The following is a 9,444-nucleotide window of genomic DNA, read 5'->3' on the forward strand; positions in this document are numbered from 1 at the left end:
GACACTATGGTACTTAGGGAAAGTGGCTTTCCCAGAGTCCCTTTGGAACTCACTGATATTCCTGCTTCTTGATAGTAACTACCTTGTCTGCTTTGGATAACGTTGCTACCTGGCGTTTGTGTGGACACTTGCTATTCCTTTCTATTAGAGGCATACAGGATCTTGTATATAGGATCCTTTTATTTAAAGGACCAGAAGAGATAAATGGATAGAAAGATGAATGGATAGATGGGGAGAGAGAGAGGATGCACAAGCATTTACTGTTTCACATGTGTCAGGCACTGTACTAAGTGCTGAGGATACAGATACAAGTAAGCAAGACAGTCCCTGCCCTCAAGAAAATTAACGTTCTAGTTGAAGCAGTCAATATATTAAGAGGAACTGGAAAGCCGGGCAGAAGGAAAAGGAGAAAGGGTATTATTATCAAAGGGGGGCAGGCATCTGGAGAGAGAAAAGGAAGTGGAGAAGGAGAAGGAGGAGAAAGAGGAGGAAAAAGAGGAGGAGGAAGAGGAGGAGAGAGCCTGGGAAACTGAATCTTGAGTGAAGTGGAGCATAGCTGAGATCCCTATGAAGCAGAAAACAGTTTCCACAGAGAAAGGTAAAACAACATATCTTAGAGCCAATGCTTCAGCCCAAATGCAAACCAGCTTCAAATTTAGAGACTAGAAAGCCAAGTCACATTTTTTTGGGGGGGAAATCTAGTCCTGTACCTATGGCTAAGAAAAACCAGTTCTGTTTATTGATTTTTTATTGTGACTATGAATATCTCTCTTCCCAGCTCTCTTCCTGATGATTCTATCCTAAAGAAGAACAATAGAAAAGGGAAGAAAAATACTTTCTGCCAACCTAAGGTATGTTTGTGTGTCTGTGTGTATCTTTAAAATGGATGATAAAATTCAGCAGCCTGCATTTCCATCTGAGGCACTAAGAACATGGGTCAGAAAGGCCTCTCTGGCCCTTTACAAACAGATCTCAGAACAGCAGGGGTGGGGGCAGTTCAAGAGCTGCTCAATAGCATATAAATCCCATGATGAAATGCCCTCAGGACCCAGCCTGGGAGCCAGCAGTCTGTGTGTGCAGAGGGTAGTTTGGGCAGCAGCCACAATGAAGAAACAAGGGGACATTGCATTCTTGAAAAATATCCTGTTAGGACTTGGCTGTCCGACAGCAGAGGAAAAGGCAACGGGTAGCCATTACTTGTGTTGATAGAGCATGGAAGGATGGTGCATGTGTGGTGAAAAAAAGTAATATAATCTTGGATCCAGGATTCCAGTCCCAGCCCTGCCACTGACTGCTGTGACCTTGGGGAGAGCCTGGGATTTTATTTCTTCATCTATTAAAAAAAAAAAAAAAAAAGAGGAGGTTAACTTAAATGATTTCAAATTAATTAAAAAATCAATCAATAAATATTTATTAAGTGTCTACTATGTTCCAGTTACCGTGCTAGGTGGTAAGAATACAAAAACAAAACAGTCCTGCCTTCTAGGAACTTACTTTCTAGTGGGGAGGCAATGTGACTATAGGCACATTTGAAATAGCTAAAGATAATTTTAGTGGGGAAGGGGGAAATTTAGGGGGGAAGGCACTAATAATAGCTAACATTTAGTATTTAACAATTATTCTCTCATTTGATTCTGACAATAATTCTGGGAGGTAGGTGCTATGATTATCCCCATTTTACAGATGAGGAAACTGAGGCAAATAGAAGTGATTTGCTAGTAAGGGTCTGAGACTACTTTTGAACTGAGGTCTTCTTGAGTCCAGGCTGAGTGCTCTATCCACTGTATCACCTAGCTGCAATAATGCACTATGTACTAACATGCACTAATAGGGAGGGGGAAAGAAGGGAGAAAAAGAAAAGGCTTAATGTAGAAGTCATCACCTGAGCTGATTCTTCAAGAAAAGACTCTAAGAAGTAGAGAGAAGGACTGAAGTTATTTCAAGCAAAAGCATGGAGATGGAGTGCCTTAGTGTGAATAGTATAGCAAGGAGGTCAATTCTACTACATCATAAAGTACAAACAAGGGATTAATGTGTAATAGGACTGGAAAATTAGGAAGAAGTCAGATAGTGAAGAGCTTTAAATGCCAAATGGAGATACTCATATTTAATCCTAGAGGTATTAGAGAGTCAAAAAAGTTTATTGAGTAGGAGAGTGACATAGTCAGAACTTCTCTGTAGAAAAATAATTTTAGCATAGATAGATCAAAATGAAGTTATTATAATTCTTTCTAAATCTGATTCTACAGAAGTTGTGCCCATAGCTCATCTTATCTGTTATACCAACTTGATTCCTTGCCTCTCCCCTGGGATTATAAAGTTAGAGTGATTCAAATACTGCCTCAGACATATGAGTTTTACAGTGATAACAGAGAATAAAAATCAATCAAAGATGCTCTTCTCTTAGAAGTTCATTCAGAGGATGAAGACAAGAACCATGAAAAGAATGGAAGCCATATTATTCAGAAATCGTCTGAAGGAACTTGAGGGCATTCCACCTGGAGAAGAGAAGGTTAGCAGGGATAGGACAGTTGCTCCAAGTAGTTTAAGGGTTATCATGATGAAAGAGCTGTTGGCTAAGGTCTGTTTGGCCCTAGAGAAACAATCATTAGAAAAGGCAGAGAGGTCAATTTCATCACAGTATAAGGAAAAGTCCATAACTATCAGAACCATCTGAAAATGGGATCAAGAAGCAAGAGGTTTCTTTTGACTGGAGATCCTCAGTGGGAGATGTTTAGTGGAAATCTCTTTGAGAGCATTAACTGGATAGTTTCCTCTATGATCCTATGCTCTCTGAAGTCTGTTCTAACAACCAGATTTTATGATTTCATTGCTCTACCTTTGCCTTTCTCTATTGGGAATGGATATTTGAGTAATTCCACCTGATTGAAATCCAACTAGTGCCACACCAGGATAGCTAGGTGATGCAGTGGATAGAGGGTCAAGTTTGGAGTCAGGAAGCCTCCTCTTCCTGAGTTCAAATCTGGCTTCAGACACTTACTAACTGTGTGTTCCTGGGCAAGTCACTTAACTGTGTTTGCCTCCGTTTCCTCATCTGGAAAATGAACTGGAGAAGGAAATGGTGAACCACTCTACTGTCTTTGCCAAGAAAACTCCAAATGGAATCACAAAGAATTGAACACAATTGAAACGACTCAACAAGAGTCTATTCTGAAAACTTAATGCTGAGAAGTGAAGACTCTTGGGTATAAGAATATTTTTCCTTCATTAGTGAGTTGGTTCTCAGAGCTTAGCTAGGACTTTATAAGCCTGTACTTTTTGATTTAGAATGGCAGTTCCCAACACTGACTCTCACCTCTGGGGTATCTCCAAATACCTCAAGGGGAAGCAGAGAAAAACATTGTTCTTTTTGTGGCAGATGACTCATCAAGGCTTTAAAACATTTTTTAATTTAAACTTTTCAATGAACAAAAATCTATTTTCTTTCCCTCCTACCTCCTCCAAAGCTCCTCCATATATAGTTACATTGAAAAGAAAAAGAAAGAAGAACAAAATCCTTGTGATAAATATGCCTAGTCAAGAAAAACATTCCCATATTGGCCATGTCCAAAATATATGTCTCAATCTGCATGGGCGAGGGAAAGTGTTAAGTTTTCAAATGATGGAATTTTAACTCATTTTAGGCTTAAGGAATTTTTGCACTAGATCTGTAATGTCATCAAGGAGATTTGGGAGAGAAAACTCCCTCTAGCAATATAGAAATGCACTTACTTTGCAACCTACAGTATTTTAGGAGTTCTTAATCTGGAGTCCCTGAATTTGTTTTTAAGAAAATTTTTGGTAAGTGTATTTCAACATCATTGATTTCTTCTGTAATCTAATGTATTTTATTTTATGCATTTGAAACTATGATTCTGAGGGGGAGTTCAATGATTTTGCCAGACTGACAAAAGTGTCTATGATACAGAAAAGATTAAGAAACCTTATATGTGGTGAGGAGAGGGCATTTAGAGGTTAAATGACTTGCCTAAACTAGGTGGTTCAGTGGATAGAATGTCCAGTCTGGAGTCAGAAAGACTGGTTTTCCTGATTTCAAATCTGGCCTCAGACACTGACTAGCTTGTGACCCTGAGAAAGTCATTTAACCCTGTTTGCCTCAGTTTCCTCAATAAAATGGCAAACCACTCCAGTATCTCTGCCAAGAAAATCCCAAATGGAGTCAGGAAGAGTGAGATATAAAAGAGTCAAACAGCCAATGAGGATGCTTCAGAAATGGATCTGAACCCATATCTTCCTTACTCCAAAGCAGGATATTTATCCACCACACCAAAGATTCCCAACTTTTTTTGCTCCTCATATATCTTGGTTTTCAATAAACATGAAAGAAAATAAATTGTAGAGGTTTGCCATGTATATGCACACAAGAAATAAAATCAATTCATTTGTCATGAAGAAAACTTTCTTCCATTTGTAATCACATCTTAACATCTTTTAATATTATAAAGGCTACTAAATGTTTATATCTAAATGCAATCATATAAATCAGTGAGACCCTTGATCCTGTTTCTTGTTAATCAATGGTTCATAGCCCAAATTATATTTGGTCTTCAGTTCATTTCTTTCTTTGTATTTGACTGAGAATAGAATGAAGAATGCTGATTCATAGAGACAAGTTGATATAAATAGGATTAAAGCCTTGTTGAACATGCTTAACAAGAATAGGCTAAGAGTACACCAACTTTTTTATAATATCATTGATTGGAAATCAATTCCAATTGGAAAGTACTTAGGTCATCTTTTGCCAGGTTGTTGTCATTGATTTTTTTCTAGATAAACATAAAAAGGATTTTGTCACCAAATTTCATTCCTTTAGTTTTGGTTACTAGAAATTATTTCTTCAGTTCTCTTTTAAAATTTTCAGATATACTATTCAACCTCCTACTTTCTTTCTTTCTCTCCCACTCTCCTCACCTCTCTCTTACACATTCTCTCTTCAAACCACAATTTTTTTTTCACTGTTATTTTTGAAATATTTAAATAGGATAAAGGGGTCACTTATTCAATATTCACCATGGCTCCTTTATGTTTTTCATAGCCAATGGGAATACATGTGATCCCAATTGGGAGCCTCTGCACCAGACTATGAGTTTCCACACTTGAATTTTATGTAGATATTATTTTTTTGTTGATGAGTCATTTTAATGGTGCTGACTCTTTATGATACCATTTAGGGTTTTTTTTTGGCAAAGATTCTAGAGTGGTTTGACATTTTCTTCTCCAGTTCATTTTATAAACAAGAAACTGAGGTAAGCAGGGTTAAGTGACCTGCCCAGGCTCACATAGCTACTAAGTGTCAGAAGCAAGATTTGAAGATGTCTTCCTGAGTCCAAACCTAGCACTCTAACCACTGTACTACTTAGCTGCCTGCAGATATTATTACTACCTTACATTTAAATCACACTTTCTACTCCTCAAAATGCTTGCTTCCATATTTGATTTCTATTTTTTATTATTTTATTCTGAATTCAGCAAAAAGTAAATAAAATGAGCATTTCCAAACACAAAGATAGAAAAAGAGGCTTGCACATGAAACTGAAAGTCTCTATTATATAATTTGTTTTTCCCTCGAAGAAAATGATAATTTAACATGCAACTTTCAAAGCTGTCCTGCTTTTCTGTGTTTCCTTTCAGGTTGCCCTCTCTTCTTTTCTGTGCTTGAATTTTATTTGATGACCCTACTTCTAGCTCCTCTTTTCTTCCTAACTTCACTCCACCCCTCACCCCCCCAAAAAAAGTAAAACTCTTGTTACAGATACATTTAGTCAAGCAAAATAAATTCTTCCATTGGGTATTTCACATCTATTTTCATATCCAATTCTCCCAAATCTGTAAACGGTTTTTACTTCTATTTTTTTCTAAGACTAGAACCAGGTCACTTGACTCTCCATCTACAGCTCTTCTGACTAGACTGCATTCCTTTCAGACAGGATCAAACAAAATAATATATGTAAAGCACTTTGCATACCCTAACAAATGATATAAATATAAGTTATTTATTATTATTATTCTGAAATCAAACTCTGATGAGATGTTTTAGAATAGTTAGACATCAGTGATCATTCTAGACCACTGATTTCCCATGTGGAGGCTTTTATATTATTCTAAGGGTACATGGTCCTGTGATTGGAGAGTGGGAAGATGGGTGACAACCCACCCTCCCCATGAGGCTTGTCTCCAGCACAATTATTCTCCCACTCCACCCCTTCTTACTCTGAAAACTCCCAACCTCTCCCTTATTGTACTGACAGGGGACCTTCAGGGCGATAATCAACTAAATTTGACTTGGGCTTCCAAAGCAGAAAAAGCTGAATAGGTGATGTTAGCAAAATCCATCCCACTCCCTGGCGGGGCACCCACACCCTGCCTTCCAGATCATCTTGTGACTACAGTAGGAACCCCTCAGCTGGCTCTGTGCCCCTTTGCTGACTCAGGACTCCAGGGCAGTGTCTGGTGAGTAAAAGCTGCTCCCCCAAACCCATTTTCATGTTTTGTGCGACACTGAATTGCTCAGAATGAGCAGACATGAGAAGGTTGAAGTCTGTACATTACAATATCTCCCCCTCCAAACTTTTTTCTCTTCCAAATTTCCCTATCTCTGTGGAAGACATCATCATCCTTCCATTCACCTAGGCTCACAATTCCAGTATCATCCTCAACCCACTTGTCCAGCATATCGAATCATTTGCCAAATTGTGTTTTTTCTGCCTCCACAACATCTCTCAAATCTGCCTTTTCTGTCTACTCACACAGTGGCCATCCTTACTTCTCTCCTGGTCTAAAAATAGACTCCAAATCTCCCTCCCTGACTCAAATTTCTCTCCTCTCCTGTCCATCTTTCATAGTGCTAGCCTAGGAATTTTCCTAAAATATATGATCAGTCATGTAACTTCTCTACTTAATGCACTCCAATGTTTTCCCATTAATTCTAAGATTAAATATTAGTTCTTTTTTATGTTATCCTTTTAAAAACTCATATTTTTGTTTAAGTTTTATAATGAACGTAAGGATTAGTCCACTGGTACATGTGTGTAATTTTTAAATAAGTAAATAACACATTCATTTAGGGGTTATGCTCACAATTTTCTTTCTTTCTTTTTTTTAAACTAATGGGAATGAGAAATTGAAAACATTTGGAGACCACTGATCTTGAGAATTCAGTTACAAGCAGCAACACTGAGAACCTGCTATATTTAGAACCCATGCAGACAATGATGAAAGCCAAGCAACCACCTGTGTAACCTTGTGACATATCACTTTACTCCACTTCAGCCTGGGCATTTGTAAAATGATGGGGTTGGCCCAGATCAACTCTAAAGTCCCTGTCAGTTCTAAGAATGTGGAGAGTGACCAGAAAACAGAAATAATGGTCTTCATTCCTCATGAGGCAGACAGAACCAAACTTCACATGAAAGAATATTTATGAAGGAGTGGCTGGGTGGTGCAATGGATAGAACCTCTGGCCTGGAGTTAGGAAGACCTGAGTTCAAATGCCACCTTGGACAATACTTAGCTGTGTAACCATGGATGCTTACCTCAGTTTCTTCATCTGTAAAATGATCTGGAAGGAAATAGCAAACCACTCCAGTATCTTTGCCAAGACAACTCCAAAATGGGGTCACAGTCAGATACAATTGAAAGAACCTACTGACAAAGTATAAATTCACTGATGCATCTTAATCCAACATTAAAAACAATCTTCAAATGTATACGCTGGATGCTTAAAGTGCGGCAAAGTTCTGGAGTGCTTGAAAAGATGTTCTCAAGCAGTGAGGGAGGGAACTAGCTTTTAATCTGAAGCGTGAGTTTTGAATCAGTGTTCCAAGAAACGACTCATGTTAAATGAAGGATGGGCCAAGATCTTGTTTGGGGGAGAGGAGGCAGATGAACCAGTTAGCAATGGCACATCACATCATATTCAGTGGAAGCCTGAGACAATTGTCCCCAGAGAATCAAATTCTAACGAAGGTCATCTCTGTTGAACTCCCAGAAACCTCAACACTGTAGTCAGAAAGGCAGCAAGACATAGTAGTTAGTGTTGGATTTGGAACTTGGAGCACATTGGTTCAATTATTATCTTGGACCCTTGCTGGCAGCATGATCCTGGGCAAGACATTTAACCTAGAAGAGAATCAGTTTCTTCATCTGCAAAATGGGGGCACTTATCTCTCTGAGTTGCCCTAAGGATCAGATGAGCTAATGTGTGACTTAAAATCCTAGATAAATATCAGCTCCGGTCTTGATAACCCTGGGGCTGACTCTAAAGCAGGCAGATTAAGCTATTGAGAAGCCTGTGACTGGGTTGCAGTTCCTTCCTAATTTGGAAAAAATACCTGGGGTGGAGTAAAGAGTAGCCTGAAGAAAGAGCTGCTCCCAAATTTTCCTGCCCACAGGATTATTCAGACACTCCACCCTTTCCCTCCACTGTATTACTGTGCTGTCAGGCATTTTAAAAATCCAGGGTACTTGGGAACAGGCAATGGGGATCCTGGGGATGGCGGTGTTCTTTTGATCTGAGCCATGAATCATATTTGCTCTGAAGGTCTTTGAGACCCACATGTTCTGCACTGTTTGGTGTAATATTCTTCTTTAAAATGTAATCTTCTCTGGGAGCAGGTTTCTTGGGGAGCTTCTGGAGGCAGCCTTTGTTTCAGTTCAGTATAATGGCCCCAAATGCAGCCAAGAATTAAAGTCCAGATCCTTTATTGTTTCCTTTTAAGTCTTGTCTCCTTCCTGGGGCCCAGTGAGCTTTCTTAGAGACCTATCTCTCCCCTTAGTTCCTGCCACTAGTTCTTTTGCCTCTGCCAGCTTCTGTCTCCAGCCAGCATAAAGGTGGAAAATAGAATGAATCTGTCTCCTCCTCCAAGAGGGGGCTTCTTCTCTTGTGGGCTTGTCGTCCTTTAAGACGACAAGAAGAGACGCTCTCTTAAAGGTGTGAATCTTGTATGTAGAACTCTAATTAGTACTAAGTACATTAGTGAACTAGAGAACTGTTAAGTACCATGCTAAATTAGATAACTGATTTAGCACCTTGTAAGAATCCTAACAGCTTGGGTCTTCCAATGCTTTTCCACTAACCCATCTCCATGTGCTGCCCACACCAAGCTCCTGGGAGCCTCAGCTAAGGGCTGTGGATCTGGCAGGGTTGATAGACATCTCAGTGATCTAATGTAACTTTCTTGGTGTTCAAAAGAAAAGATGCAATATAATGTACATTAGGAGTACTTGGATTAAAATCTTGCCTCTGACACTTCCTATCTATGAATCTGGATAGATTTAACCTTTTCAGGCATTTGCTAGGATTTGTCTGAATGCTCAATTCAGGAGTCCAGGACCTGAGTTCAATTTCTGGCACTGCTTCATATTACCAATGTAATATTGGATAAGTCTAGGTTTTTCAATTTCTTCTTCTGGAAAATGAGGGGG

The 9,444-nt window shown here is 39.0% G+C and overlaps 1 long non-coding RNA gene across 1 annotated transcript; it reads left to right on the forward strand.

The window, feature by feature from the left end:
* Positions 1-334: 334 nt before the first annotated feature.
* On the forward strand, positions 335-8,642 carry LOC116420197. The gene is made up of 3 exons (XR_004230477.1): positions 335-598; positions 779-851; positions 6,270-8,642. It is a non-coding gene; the product is annotated as an uncharacterized LOC116420197 (long non-coding RNA).
* Positions 8,643-9,444: the final 802 nt, after the last annotated feature.

The sequence above is a fragment of the Sarcophilus harrisii genome, chromosome 1 (genome assembly GCF_902635505.1).
Source record: "Sarcophilus harrisii chromosome 1, mSarHar1.11, whole genome shotgun sequence".
NCBI classification, from domain to species: domain Eukaryota; kingdom Metazoa; phylum Chordata; class Mammalia; order Dasyuromorphia; family Dasyuridae; genus Sarcophilus; species Sarcophilus harrisii.